This window comes from Hordeum vulgare, chromosome 1H, assembly GCF_904849725.1.
Source record: "Hordeum vulgare subsp. vulgare chromosome 1H, MorexV3_pseudomolecules_assembly, whole genome shotgun sequence".
Classification (NCBI taxonomy): domain Eukaryota; kingdom Viridiplantae; phylum Streptophyta; class Magnoliopsida; order Poales; family Poaceae; genus Hordeum; species Hordeum vulgare.
The window spans coordinates 31,827,045-31,842,801 of NC_058518.1; positions in this window are offsets into that span (position 1 = coordinate 31,827,045).

Genomic DNA, 15,757 nt, shown 5'->3' on the forward strand with positions numbered 1-15,757 from the left:
CAACTTTTGCCACGGCAGCCCGACCACATACCTCCATGGTTTTACCTCTAGATCGCGTTTCTGTGGAGCTCGGGCGGAGCCCTGCTGAGATTAGATCACCACCAACCTCCGGAGCGCCGTCACGCTGCCGGAGAACTCATCTACCTCTCCGTCTCTTTTGCTGGATCAAGAAGACCGAGATCATCGTCGAGCTGTAAGTGTGCTGAACGCGGAGGTGTCGTCCGTTCGACACTAGATCGGAGCGGATCGTGGGACGGATCGCGGGACGGTTCGTGGGACGGTTCGCGGGGCGGATCGAGGGATGTGAGGACGTTCCACTACATCAACCGTGTTTCTTAACGCTTCTGCTGTGCGATCTACAAGGGTACGTAGATCGGAAATCCCCTCTCGTAGATGGACATCACCATGATAGGTCTTTGTGCGCGTAGGAAATTTTTTGTTTCCCATGCGACGTTCCCCAACATTGCGGCCTCCACACGATTCCGGCGTTGACAGGCTCGTCGGCAGGGGGTGCGTCCTTCACGCGGTTCCGGCGACGAGCTCGCCCTCCACTGCCGCCCTTCTTCGTCTACCTACCAGCGTCGCCCTGCTCTGTGACCTCCCAGCTCAGCCTGGACGGAACGAGCGGTCTTTTGGACCGGCTCGTGGCCCGCACGGTCCAGGCCAGCTCGTGGCCCGCTCGGTAAAAAATACAGCCGGTCCGGTCCCTGAAAAACAGCCCGAAAAATTCTCGGTCCGGTCCGGTTAAAGCTCGGACCGACCGAGAGAACCGACGAGCTTTGCTGGCGGCATGGCTGGGACGTGGCCGGGGCGCGGTGAGCACCATGTGGGGCTTGGCAGAGCGTGGCGAGGGCGTGGCGGGGCCATGGCAAGCCCATGGCGAGAGCGTGGCAAGGCAGGCGTGGCGAGAGCTTGGCAACGCAGGTGTGGCGGGGGCAAGAGCGGGGGCGAGAGCACGGTGTTCGATCGCCGGAAAAACTTCTGTGTTTGTCTCCCTCTCCTCCGGTCGTGTCTCCAGCGATCACCGTCCACTCGCGATTCCATTTTTGCACTGACAATCGTGCCATCGTGTTCAACGACGCCGGCGCACGGTTCATCGACGCGACGGCCGACGCAAGCTTGCCAGCATCCTCATGCAGCTGACCATGGGGGACAAGCTGCTGAGCATGTTCCCGAGCTGCCACGGCACCCACTAGCTGCATCTGCGTCCCCACGACTCAGCCTGGACGTACGCCTCCTCTCCATCCCTAACTCTAACCTGGTTCAGTCTAGTGTCCCTGCTGCTGGTGGCTGGTGGTGGTGGATGTAGTCATGTAAGAATCTGTTTGTGTAGAATCCGGTGGTGGTGCATGAATGTGTTTGTGTAGAATCTGGTGGTGGTGGTGGTGTATAGTTGGATGCCCATTGCTCTCTTTTTCTGAAGAAAACGCTGCTGATGTAATTGGTTCGGTGGTCAAATACGCTGTCGCTGTCTCTTTTTTCTAAAGAAAACACTGCTGTTGTAATTGGTTCAGTGGCTAAATATGATGCCGCTGTCTCTTCTTTCTGAAGAAAATGTTGCATTTGTACTTTATTTGCTCTCCAAAATCAACACATACCTAAACAACAGCTAACTAGAACTTAAAGTGCAGCTAAATAGGATTAAACGGTAGCTGAAACTGATTCTAGAATCGGTCCATACGGTTCAGAAAAGCTTGACAGAGCCAGCTCTAAAACGGTCCGGTCACTGGAAAGCAGCCCGCTGGAGAGCTCGGTCCGGTCCGGTCCGGACCGCCGGACCGGACCGGACCGTGTCGAGGCCGACTCCCAGCCATGACCGCAACACATAGAGTTGTGTCGCTGGCCCATCGCTCCTCCCCTTGGTACTCCCTCTCCTCCCCATCGGATCCACAAGGATGACGCACGGCAACGTCTGGATAGGTGGGCGGAAATAACCACCAAGCATCAGTGCGTAGACCATGGTGGCAAGGAACGATGCAGGCAATGTTGTTTTGGAGGATGCAGCATGGCAGACGATAGGGAGGCAGCTCGACGAATAACTATGTATACATTCCGTTTCAACGTTAGTGATTTGGCAAGGTGAGAAAAGACATGTAATTTCTTTTATTAGGAAGATTATGATTGTGATTCAATAGTATAGATAATGAAAGAAAATAAATGGCATAGTGCACGGGATTTACGATTTGTTATTGTTGACTAGTTGATTTTATTTTGGAAGGTTAATAGGAAAAATCTTCGCTCTACTTTTTAGGAAGGTGGTCTCACATATATGGATGATTTTTTATTTTTTGTAGTTACTTAACTGATTCAGCACCTGCCAAAGAAAGCATGAAGAAAAAATGAAAGGAGAATCGGATGAATTGATCCGGTTTTTAGTGGGCGGGGAAATCGGAAGAGATGGTGGGAGGTGAGGCAAAATTTTCCTTAAAATCCATTATTTGTTTCCTAAAACAAATTGCATTGATGAAACGGATTAATTGATTTAGATAAGTTAGGAAAGATATTTTAAAATATGTTATTTATTTCCTGAAAATCTGCTATTTGTTTCCTAAAAATATGTTTGTTTTCTAAAACAAATTGCAATAATTAGATGTATCGATTGATTTGAATAACTTAATAAGAAAGTTAGATCCGTAATTTTTTATATGTTAGGAAAGTGTTGGTTTCTAATAAAAGAGTCGGAAAAAAATAAACCGATAGACCACGATAGGAGGGGTGGTGGGAGGAGAGGTGGAAAAAACCGAACAAAAAAAATCCCTCGATGCTATTCTACCAACTGAGCATTTAAGAGTAAAGATAATGCAATTGTCTCAAAAATAATACAATTTCATAACTCTATATAAGTTGGTTCTTTACCCGCTCCCTAATCACTCGTGACACCTAAAATAGATTGTGCACGTCATAAATGTTTTTCATGCTTATGGATTTTTACATGCCATTTAATTAGTAGGAAAGATTGTCAATGTTCATGTTCCTGAGTTCTGCACGTAGTCCAAAATTTTCACTTCCAGATGAAGATCACCAATGATCCGTGTATGCACATATATGTGTAATTATAAATTTGGTGTGCTTGTAACAGCTTTTCAAATGTATAATAATTATACATAACAATGTGCACGGCTACATAGATTTTTTATCATTTTACTTGAGGACAACTTTCAAGACTAAAATCACAAATAATAAAGAAACTATATATAGTTGTATTGTTGTAGTGTTAACAGAATCAGTTTTCATGTTTAATATGGCATATTGCGAGGTGCATATGGACGAAATTACTAATTAAAAAGTACTCCTTTAAAAATAACTCCACAATTTCAGGTTACGACAAGTGGCGCACTGCATGTGTGTCACTTATCGCAATCTGAATTTTTTCTTTTCTTCATAGATTTATATTTTCAAAATGTTTTAGCTCCTAAACCGTGCATCCAAATTTTGAACCGTTTTTATTGTTGGATTCCTTGCGTCGAGATCTTCAAAACTAGATCCCATGTAGATTGGTTTTGACGAACTTGTTTTCACGAAAAAACCGGACGAAAAAAATCGAACAGAAACACAATGCCTATCGATAGAGAAAAATAAAATTATGATTTTTTTTCATTTTCAAGTGCCATGGTCATGCCTCTCGTGAAGTTAAAATTATGCCTTCTGTGGAAGTAAAACCGTGTCTCTCGCGAAAAAAATAGATCATTTCCCTTTCTGAGAGAGGCACGATCATGTCTCTTGTGAAAGTAAAACCGTGTCTCTTATAAAAAAATAGAAAACATATTATTTTTTCCTTTTCGAGAGGTATGGTTGCATCTCTTATAAAAACAAAATTGTACCTCTAGCAAAAAAAAAATTGTACCTCTAACGAAAAAAACAAAAAATATGTTTTTTTTTTCAAAAGACACGACCGTGCTTTTAAGAATGAAAACCCGTGTCTCTCATAAAAATAAAAAATACATATTTTATGCAGGTTTTTTTAAAACAAATCGCCGAAAAACTAAGAAGGACCATTGAAAAACGGGAACACAAAAAACCCAAAAAAAAAATCAATTTAAAAAACCAAAAAACGCATGCGAAAGTAAGTAATAATAAAATTTTAAAAAAATGCTCAGAACATGACACATGACGACGGCTGAAAACACGTCAAATTACGATGCGTGAGAGTGATCATTAAGAAGCTTTCGAAGGAGTGCTCCTCAACTCAACTAGTTGCTCTCGCATACCGAACTCCCTTCTGCAGATTGGAAGCCGGTCGTGCCGCAATAGCTTTTTTTTTTTTTACAATCATGGACCAGTAGCTAACTAGCAGATCTAGTCATCACCTGTTTCCAGCTGTTCCGGGAACTTTTTATCTAGAGCTCGGTCGATTCTAAACCTTCGGTCATTTTTTTTCTATCTTTTTACCGGTTGTTTCAGGTTTTTCTTTCAATTTTTTCTCCATTTTCTTTTTCTATTCATGAACTTATTTAATCCTCCTGATTTTAGTCTATGGACATTTTTTACATGTGATGAACATTTAGAACAAATGCAAATAATTTTTTATATTTAATTGTGTGAACAAATTTTACGTATTATGAACATTTTTCAATTGGCACCGAGATATTTTATATATTTTTTCTATAAGCAACGCACAATATTTTTATATTTCATGAGTGGGTTTTCATATGGCATGAAAATATTTTTAAATGCGTGAAATATTTTTAGAATGCTATGATGTTTTAGAAAATAACGGGAACAAAATATATTTTCAGATTTTTTCTAAAAATATCAAAAAAATCTAGATAAATATTTTCAGAATGTCATGATATTTTTTGAATGGCACAAACGTTTTTAAAAGCCATGTAAAGAAAGTTTTTTATTCCCAGAAATATTGTTTCAAACTTGTGAACATTGTTTCTCAACGCCCGGAACATACTTTTAAAGAAGTGAACATTTTTAAACATCAGGAATATTTATTTGAATTATACAAACTTTTTTATAAAGCAAACAAAAGTTTACATTGACATTATTTTTAATACAGAATCAACAATTCATGTATTCATGATGAACAATATTAATTCATGGATAAACATTTGTTAATACATGATAAACATTATATAGTATTAGTAAAGTCAAAATAGTCTCCCAAATATTGATTTATTAGAACATTTTAAAAAATAGAAAAGGAGGCTGAGCCCCGGCCTCTGCATGGAGTGATGCATGCAACCATCTTTATTACTTATTCAGCAAAGGTCTGACAAATAGATACATCAAACCATCTGAAACCCCCTCTCACACCTACATACCGTGATAATGTGGAGTGCTCTCACTATCCATATCTAAATCCGGTGTCGTCTTCGATCCATCCACATAACATATCGGAACTCACAGCCGGTGCAGCAGACCTAAAGCGTACACCACATGCACACGTTTTAGAAGCCGTCATCATCCTCGAACCGTTGAACCATCTTCAGGAGAGAGATCCGCATAATCCTTGTCAGTCCAGCCATCCATCGACGCCACCACGGCGCCCAACGGCACCACCTCCCCGCGCTCGTCCATCCAAACGCGAAGGCTCGGTAAGATCTGTCGTGCGTAGCACCTGCCAACCAGGCATGACAAAACGTAGCACCTGTCGGCCAGGCATGACCTGACATCACCACTGAAGCTCCGTGCAGGACGAAGACGCTCCACCTCCCGCCACCGTCTTTCAGCACTGCTCCACAAACGATGCTCCCTAGAGAGGAACGAGACAGCAATGCCGCCATCATCCGATCTGGAAATCCAGATCCTAGGGTTTCCCCCGGAGCAGGACGAATGGATCAACAGTAGTTACATAACGAAGCCTTCATCAAGGTAACGGCTCAGAAAGCCGCCATCGTTCGCCGTCGGCACGGTTTTCACCGGCAACCATGTCTCTCCATCATCAGACCCGTCATCCCCGACGGAGGGGACGCCGCCACCACCATGGTCCCAGGTAAGCCGTCGCCATCGGCACCGCCAAGACCGGATTAGATCCGGCCAGCAAGCACCAGGAGAAGGCACCCGGAACCAGGCTGGCGCGGTGGATCATGTTGGATTACCAAGCGACCTGGCCCCGGGAGCCGAAGCCGCCGCCACCCCCGGGCGCCGTCGTCTAGGCTCTGGAACCTCGCCGCCACCAGGAGCCGCCGGCCAAAGCCACCACCTCCCGTGGGCCGTCGTCCAGGCCTGAGACCCCGCCGCCACCGGTAGCCGCCGCCCCTGGAATGAAGCTGCCGCTCCGGGAACCGCCGCCCCGGAAGCCGCCGCCGTCAGGCGCAAGATCCCCGCCGCCCCGGGAACCGCCGCCGTCCAGACGCAGGGTCCCCGCCGCCACCTTCATCAAGGCCACAAGCCAGTGCCGTGGCTCCCTCTGGCAGCGGCGGAGGAGAGGGAGAGAGGGGGGAAACGCGACGGCGGCGGTGCTAGGGTTTCCCCCGAGTCGCCAGGGAGGAGGCGACGCGGGGGACGCGGCGGGTGATATGAATCTGATTGCAGAACATTTTTAAATGTGTATAGAAAGGAAAAGAATGGAAAAGGTGAGCAAAGCTTAGTACAACTAGCGATTACCCAGGAAAGGAAAACAGAGAAAACTAGTGATCAATCTCTATTGAATGGGTAGGCCGCCATGGATAGGCTTTTTTTTTCTTTTCTTTTTTTGTATAGATGAACAAGGGATTTTATTCAATGTTCAAAACAGCGAGAATACAAATAATATCTGGAGGAATCCCTAGCCACAAATGGTGGCCCACCGAAAGCGACGAAGCTGCCTTTGCCAAAGCATGAGCATCGTAATTCGCTTCCCTATTCTCGAAACAGAAAATAACTTTTAAAAAGTCTTTGATTTTGTCTTTTATCTCGTCAAGGACCATTGAAAAAGAGGACTGTGCGCATACAATCTGAGGTGACCTGCATACAATCTCAGGTGCCATCGTGGGTGGGTGTTGTTGGCTTTTGATCCCGTAGACCAAATTACGTGGAAGCTATACACGAACGTGGAAAGCTAGCCAACCAACCAAGCAAGCAGCTTGATGGATGTAGCAATACACACACGTATACACTGCTTGCGATCAATTGATCGATCGTCTCGACGGCTCGGAACTTAACTCAGCAACTTAAGCTAGATAGATGAAATACTTTGTACTGCTTTGATCTGATCTTACAAGAGCTGGGTAGGCGCATATATATATATATGCTAAGCATAGGCTACTGTTAATCCTACTCGATTTGCAATACTACTAATCCTACTCGGTTTGCAATACTAACCAAAATAGGACACATGTGTACGTTTAGACTACAACTAGGTTAATTACTACATTCACCTCCTTAACCTTGTTGATGTGTCTTCATTGCTTGGACTCCGACTTTCTTCCTCATCTCGATGAACTTCTGTCGACCGAGGGACTTGGTGAAACTATCGGCAAGCTGGTCCTTCGTATTCACGTGCAGAACTTCTATTATCCCTTCCTCAACGCACTCCCGGATGTGGTGGAACCGGGTATCTATCTGCTTGCTCCTTTCGTGATGAACCGAATTTTTGCACAATGAGATTGCAGCTTGGTTGTCGATCTTCAATGACACCTTCTGCACCTCCCGCTTTGCAAGAATAGCTAGGAGTCTTCTCAGCCAATCTGCTTGACAAGCCGTCGTGCTTGCCGCTATGTATTCTGCCTCGCATGAAGACAGTGCCACCACCTTTTGCTTCTGAGAATTCCAGCTAATCGGATTCGGGCCAAGGTAGAAAACCATGCCCGTTATGCTCTTTCGGTCATCAACATCACCTGCCATGTCGCTATCTGAATATCCACGAAGGACCAATCCTTCCTTTTCCTTTCTGTACGTGCAGCCAAGATTAATTGTGCCTTTCACATAGCGTAGAATTTGATTGACCGCGCTCATGTGTTCGGTTGTCGGATTCTCCATGAAACGACTCACGATCCCGACTGAATAAGCCAAGTCAGGTCGGGTATGCATCAAGTATCTTAGGCTACCCACAACGCTTCGATACATTTGGTGTCCACCGGCGGATTTGAGCTACGCTTGCTCAACTTGTGACGTTGGTCCATTGGAACTTGTGTCGCGTAGCAATCTGACATGCCACACTTGTCCAATAACTTGACTGCGTAAACCGATTGACATAGGGAAATCTCTCCGGAGCTTTGCTTCACTTCGATGCCCAAGTAATAGCTGAGTAATCCCAGATCACTCATGCTAAACTTGTTCTTCATTTGCGCCTTGAAATGTTCAATTTCTTGTACGCTATCTCCGGTGATAATCAGATCGTCGACATAAACTCCAACTAGCAGGTTTGAGCCTTTGGAGTTCTTTGTATAGACTGCGTGCTCGAGGGGACATCTCTTGAACCCGAGCGAGACCAGACTTCGGTCTAACTTTGAGTTCCAAGCTCTTGGCGCTTGCTTCAACCCGTAAAGTGCCTTTTTGAGCTTGTAAACTTTCCCTTCTTCGCCTTTCTTCTCGTAGTCGAGGGGTTGTTCCACGTACACTTCTTCTGTGAGATCGCCGTTGAGGAAAGCGGATTTAACATCCATATGATGAACCTTCCAACCCTCTTGTGCTGCCAAAGCTAGGAGCACTCTCACCGTCTCGATTCGAGCAACCGGTGCAAACACCTCATCATAGTCAACTCCTTGACGTTGAACGTAGCCCTTTGCAACGAGCCTTGCCTTGTACTTCACAATGGCACCGTGTGTGTCCTTCTTTAACTTGTAAACCCACTTCAAACCTATCGCCTTTTGGTTTAGAGGACGGGTTACCAAAGTCCACGTGCCATTGCTCTCAATCGCCTTCATCTCCTCATCCATGGCGTGCGTTCAGCTAGGACTTTTGCTCGCCTCTACGAAGTTCGCCGGCTCCTCAACTCCGAACAGACATAGTCCGGAGTACTCGAGCGTAACTGGCTTTGTGTACTTGTAGACTTTCTTGAGGGTCTTGTAGCGACGAGGCCCTGAGGAGTCCGTTGTGGCTTGCGAAGGAGGCGACACAAATTCTGTCGGTGTTGATGCACTTGAGGAAGACGGCTAAGACCCTGGTGTGTCATCGACATCCGTGTCGTCGGCGTAGTCGTCGTGACCGTGACCATCATCTTGATTGTCGTCGTCACTATGCGCCTCGTTGTCGATGTTGTCGTCGAGATCTCCGCATGTGTCGTGCGCGGCGTTGTCGCTATCTCCTTGCGACCTATGCGCGTCGTCGTCGGTGTCGGCACCATGATGATCACTACCATTGTGGTCACCTTGGTTGGGCGTCTTGCCAACCACCTGGACATCCTCCCCTGCATCATCATCAGTTGGAAATTCAACCGTGAATATGTTACCGTTTGGAGCACCGTCGGCTGCTGCACTCCAATTCCACACTTTGTTTTCTTCAAACACGACGTCGCGTGAATTCCGTAGATGCTTGGTTTGTGGATCATAGAAGCGGTATGCCTTGGTGCCGGAACTCCTCTCGTATCCGATGAACACCATCTTGGTGCTACGATCGGCAAGCTTTGAGAGATGCGGCTCCGCCGTCTTCACATGTGCCACACACCCGAACGTCCGTAGATGAGACACATTCGGCTTACGTCCGTAAATTGCTTCATACGGAGTCTTGCCGACCACCGCCTTCGTTGGAGCCCGGTTGAGAAGATAGACCGCCGTCGAGACAGCTTCTCCCCAAAAAGTCCCCGACAGGTTCTTGATCTTGAGTAAACTCCTTGCCATGTCAACGACGGTTCGATTGCGCCTTTCAACGACCCCGTTTTGCTGCGGCGTGTAAGGTGCCGTGAGGAACCTTTTTATGCCAATCTTCTCGCAGTAATCGTTGAATTCGTTCGACGTAAACTCTCCGCCGCGATCTGTCCGTAGAGCGCGAACCTTCAACTTGTGTTCCATCTCTGCTGCAGCCTTCAGCTTCTTGAATGCTTCAAACGCCTCATCTTTAGACCGTAGGAGAACGACCCACATATATCTCGAGTAGTCATCTACCACAAGGAAGAAGTACTTCTTTCCTCCGTGAGTTGCCAGGGTGATAGGGCCACATAGATCACCATGGAGCAGCTCGAGTGCATCACTTGCACAATAGGTAGACTGAGCAGGGAACAGCCTGCGGTGCTGTTTTCCAACCAAGCACCCGTCACATACTCGATCAACATGGTCGATAACTGGCATCCCTGATACCATCTCCATCTTTGACATCTTCTTCAAGGCGTAGAAGTTAACATGTCCAAATCTAGCATGTCATAACCACGAATCATCATCACTCTTGGCGAGCCAACACTCCGGTTGAGATTGATCAAGGTTGAGGATATAGAGCCTGTTCCGTGTGCGACTAACACGAGTTAGCACGTTCCGGAGGTTGTCAAAGATCGTCATCACTCCGTTCTCGATATCCACCTTGCATCCATTCTCGTCAAGCTTCCCGATAGAGATGGTGTTGTTGTGAAGCCGTGGGATGTAGTACACTCCGGTGTGTATGCGATGTTCGCCTGTGAGACCCTCGAAGAGGACAGATCCTTGCCCACAAATCTCCACATTTGAACCATCACCAAACTTGACCGAGCCTTCAACATCATATTCCAACTCGAGAAATTTCTCCTTGCATCCCATCATGTGGTTACTGGCACCCGTGTCGAGATACCACGACACGTTGTGATCCCCGAATAACTTAGGTGTCACATTCTTCTAATGAAGTAGCACCTTCCGGCTTGGTTTCACAACCACTCTTTCAGCGAGATCACAAACTTTGGCCATCAGAAGACCTGGACCTTCATATTCCTCCTTTGCCAAATTTGCCTTGATCTCCCGCTTGTCAGGCTCCGGACAATTCTTTGCAAAGTGACCCATCTCGTTGCAGTTATAGCACTTGACCTCGGACATATGCAAGTTCCGTTGCTTCCGCCCTTTAGATTGGTCTGCCTTACCACGACCTTGTGGTTTGCCTTTTCCTTTGCCTTCTCCGGTTTGTCCGCCGCGCGTTGCGTTGCTTGAGCCTTCGTTGCCATCACGCCTTCCTTTGCTACTTGGGGACTCCCAATCTGCACGCGAGTACATGAGTTGGTCACTACCTCCTCCGTTGCCTTTTCGACAGCCACGAGCATTCTCTTCCCACGTCTGCAGGCGTCCGATCGCCTCTGTTATGGTCATGTCATCGATGTCGTAAAGCTGCTCGAGCGTGCCGATGATGTATGTCAATTTATCAGTCATCGAACTAAAAAATTTCTCCACAATCTCGGTCTCCTCGAGCTTTGAAAAAAAGCGCGCGGATCTCTCCCACCAGAGTAGTAAGACGCATGGCGTAGTTGTTCACCGATTCAGTTTCCTCCATCTGTAACTTGTGAAATTGGCGCTTCAGCACTTGTGCCCGAGCCTTGGTGACGCGATCTTCTCCGATCCTCATCTCCTTGAGTGCGTTCCACGCCTCTCTTGCCGTCTCGAACTCCGCCAATGTCATTAGCACGGAATCCGGCACGGACTGGGCTATGGCGGCCATGGCACCTTCGTCGGACTCGTCATCGACGTCGTCGCCCGTGATTGCCTGCCACACTCGAAGGTTTCGGAGAATAATCTTCATCTTCACCACCCACACGCCATAGTTGACGTCGGTGAGCATCGGGTACTGGATGGGGATGTTGCGATGCGCCTGGACATTGGCGCCGCTCGTTCCTTCACCACCGTTTGCTGACTTGACGCCCTTCTTCATCTTGTCGCCGTTCTTGTTCGCCTTGGCACTGCCGTTGCTGGACTTGACCAACTCAGCGTCGCTGTCCGTCATCGTAGATCGTAGATCGTCGAGACTCTAGATACCAATTGTTGGCTTTGATCCCGTAGACCAAATCACGCGGAAGCTATACACGAACGTGGAAAGCTAGCCAACCAACCAAGCAAGCAGCTTGATGGATATGGCAATACACGCACGTATACACAGCTTGCGATCAATTGATCGATCATCTCGACGGCTCGGAACTTAACTCAGCGACTTAAGCTAGATAGATGTAATACTTTGTACTGCTTTGATCTGATCTTACAAGAGCTGGGTAGGCGCATATATATATGCTAAGCATAAGCTACTGCTAATCCTACTCGGTTTGCAATACTACTAATCCTACTCGATTTGCAATACTAACAAAAATAGGACACACGTGTACGTTTAGACTACACCTAGGTTAATTACTACAGGTGTTAGACAACGCCATGCATATTTAACGCCCACGACACTGGGTACAGAAAAAACGAGCACCACCGGTCGAGACTAAACAGGCCCTTCGTATGTGGCGCCTTCAGCGCCGGTTAGGGGAACCGGCGCCTGCAGCGCGCCTCCTCATGGGCCGACCCATGTAGAATGCTTTGTTCATTAAAAATCGAAAAAAAGTTCATAGAATTTCAGAAACTTTAGATTTGCGAAAAAGTTCAATGATTATGAAAAAAACCTCACCGATTTTTGAAATATATTCATGGATTTTAATAAGTTTGCAGAATTCGAAAAAAAACATTCATTAATTTTGAAAAACGTTCACGAACTTTATATTATGTTCAAAGATTTTCGAAAACGTTCACCTATTTAAGAAAAAGTTGATAAATTTCAGAAAAAGTCACCGATTTCAAAAAAAATTATCGTTTGGAAAAAGGTTCATGGACTAAAACACAGACAAGATCTCTAGACGGGCCGGTCCATTGCGGAACTCTGCTGGCGCCGGTTAGCAAATTTTGACTGTAACCGGTGCCCGTGGCTTTAAATAGGGTTTGCGTCGTGTCTGATGGTTTTTTCTTGCATTTTCCTTTTTAGTTCGAATTTAAGTTTTCCTTATTATTTGTTTATGTTTTCAAATTTGTATTTATTTCATAAATATATACTATTTTCAAAATTTATTCAATTTGTTTGCATCTGCGAACATTTAAAATTCACATACATGTTTTTTTATTTTCCCAATATTTTGAAACATTCATGAATAATTTTACAAATTAATGTTTATTCTTTGAATTTTCTATATCTTTAGAATTTCAAAAAAATATTTTAATAACTCTGAACTTTTTTTAAATTCGGAATATTTTTCAATTTCGTGATCATGTTTTGAAATACTTTTAGAAACTCGGAATATTTTTTAAGCTAGATATTGTATATTAAATGGGTAGATATTGTTTAAATTAATGAACATAGTGTAAAATTCACGAAGATTTCTGTAAGATTTTAAAGTGAACGCTGATAAAACTGCCTAAAAACTATCTGAGCACATACACCATGAAGCACTACATGCACATTTGTTACTGGGCCAGCCCATTAGAGCTGGAACTTGTAAGCAGGTGCCCTTTCGTAAGCTATGTTTCGCGCTCAGGCGACATAATATAGCTAGATATATAAATCGACTCTTCGTCAGGCGCCATGGACAACATCACGGCGCCGTCATGCTACGATGCTAGCCCAAGGCCGCTTTGCCTCCCTTATATCCTACCGTATCTTGATCGAAGACTAGTTTAAGGTATATCTTACACATCTTAATACTAGTTGCTAGAGCTTTTTATGAACTTATGAGATCTACCAGTCTGGTTAATTAGTACTCTATGACGATGATTATTTGCACCAAACTAGATAGATTAATTTAATTTTGTTCATCAACTATAACGTGTACAAGGAAATAGATTGATTTCCTGATTATATGTGTTTCAAAATAATATTAGCCCTTGTGAATGAAAGGGTTCTGCATTAATATTATGCAATGGTTGTATCTTGTATGCATCAAGATCCTGGGTCATCCTCTAGAGAGATTTCTTTTTAGGATTTGGTAGATTCTCCCCCCCCCCCTCATGTTTGAATCCTGGTTCCGCCTATGTTCGTGCTATGCTGGAAACATCACTCTCTAATAATTAAGGGGTACCTTTGCAAAAGTCACTCCCCACTTCCTCCGGTGATGACAAGTGGCACAATGCATGTATAACATTGGTCACAAACATGAAATTTTTGTGTTTTTCGTATTTTTTAGAAAGTTTTATCTCTTGAACTGCGCATCCAAATCACGAACTGTTTTACGTTGTGTTTCTTGCATCGAAATCTTTAAAATCAGATTCAATGAGATTTATATGATTTTTTTCCCAGAAAACAAATCATGAACCGAAAACAGGAAACCGAAAAAAATGGAAATTAAAAAAAAGGAAACCAAAATGACTGCAAACAAAAGAATTGGAAGCACATTTTTTTCACTTTTCGGGAAGCACAATTGTGTTTCACACGGAACCACAGTTGTGCTTCACCAGCAAGCACAACTTTGCTTTTCACTTTCCGAAAGGAAGCACATGGGTGCTTCATCATGTTTGTGCCTTTCAGAAACCACATATGTGTTTTCACTTTTATCGAGATGCACAACTGTGAAAAGAACGGATGTCTTTCAGCGTGTACTGCAATTATGCTTTTCACCTTTCAGGAACATAACTTACCCACGGTGTGTTTCACGACAGAAAAAATAATATTTTTTGTTTCTTTAAGAAAACCTAGAAAAAAACATGCAAATTTCAAAATCCCCAAAAAACAATGTGTGTAGAAACAGAAAAATTGTACTCCTGTGGGTGCACCCAATACGCGATATGTGGTGACGACAGGCTCACCATTTCACTTCCTATATGCCGCTCTAAGCGGCAAAAAAGTCAGGTTTTCGCACAGGCAGTCTCCAACTGGGCTGGCCTAGCAAAAAATAGAGCGCTGTAGCTAAAATACATTCCACGGGAACTGGAACCTAGAACCTCATGCTATACATGACACGGTACAACCGTTTGAGCCTTAAAGAACCAACAAGCAGAGCAGAACTAAATTATCTATGAAACTCAAACAATTTCCAATTTCACACAAAAAAAAGAAAACTAAAATATTTCCGAAAACCAAGAACACCTTTCTTGGAACTGGAACTTTTTTTGAAATTCAAAAGGTAAATATGAATACTCCTTAACGAATTTGAAAACATGAAACATTCTTTGAAATTTGTGCGCAAAATTTGAAACGAGCGCAGAGTCAAACGTTTTTAAAATTTTGAACGCAACACTAATTACCAAATTTTTTATTTTTTAAATATGCACATTTTGAAACCGAGAACAATTTCAAAAAATCTTAAACAAATTTGGTTTAGCAAACAATTTTAGAAAGCATGAACATTTTTTGAATCTTGAGAACAACATATTGAAATGATCAAGAACTTTGAAAAAACCCAACCAAATTTGGAAGCACGAACTTTTTTGTATCTTGAGAACAAATTTTGAAATCAAGAACAATTTTCAAAAAAATTGAACAACTTTGGAAAGGCAAACAATTTGTAAAGCATGAACATTTTTTGAACTTTACGAACAAACTTTTGAAACGTAGAACCATTTTGAAAACTCCGAACAAATTTGGAAGCATGAACAAATTTTTAAATCACGAACATTTTTTGAATCTTGAGAACTAGTTTTAAAAATGAGAACCATTTTGAAAAATGCTGAACAAATTTGGAACCGCGAACAATTTTTTAAAGCACAAACATTTTTTGAATCTTGAGAATAAATTTTTGGAACAGTTAACAATTTTGAAAACCCTGAACAAATTTGTAACCGTGAACAATTTTTTAAAAGCACAAACATTTTTTGAATGTTAAGAACAAGTTTTAAAAGCACAAACATTTTTTGAATGTTAAGAACAATTTTGAAAAATCCTAAACAAATTTGGAAACGCGAACAATTTTTTAAATCATGGACATTTTTTTAATCTTGAGAACAAAATTTTGAAAAGTAGAACAATTTTGAAACCCCGAACAAAT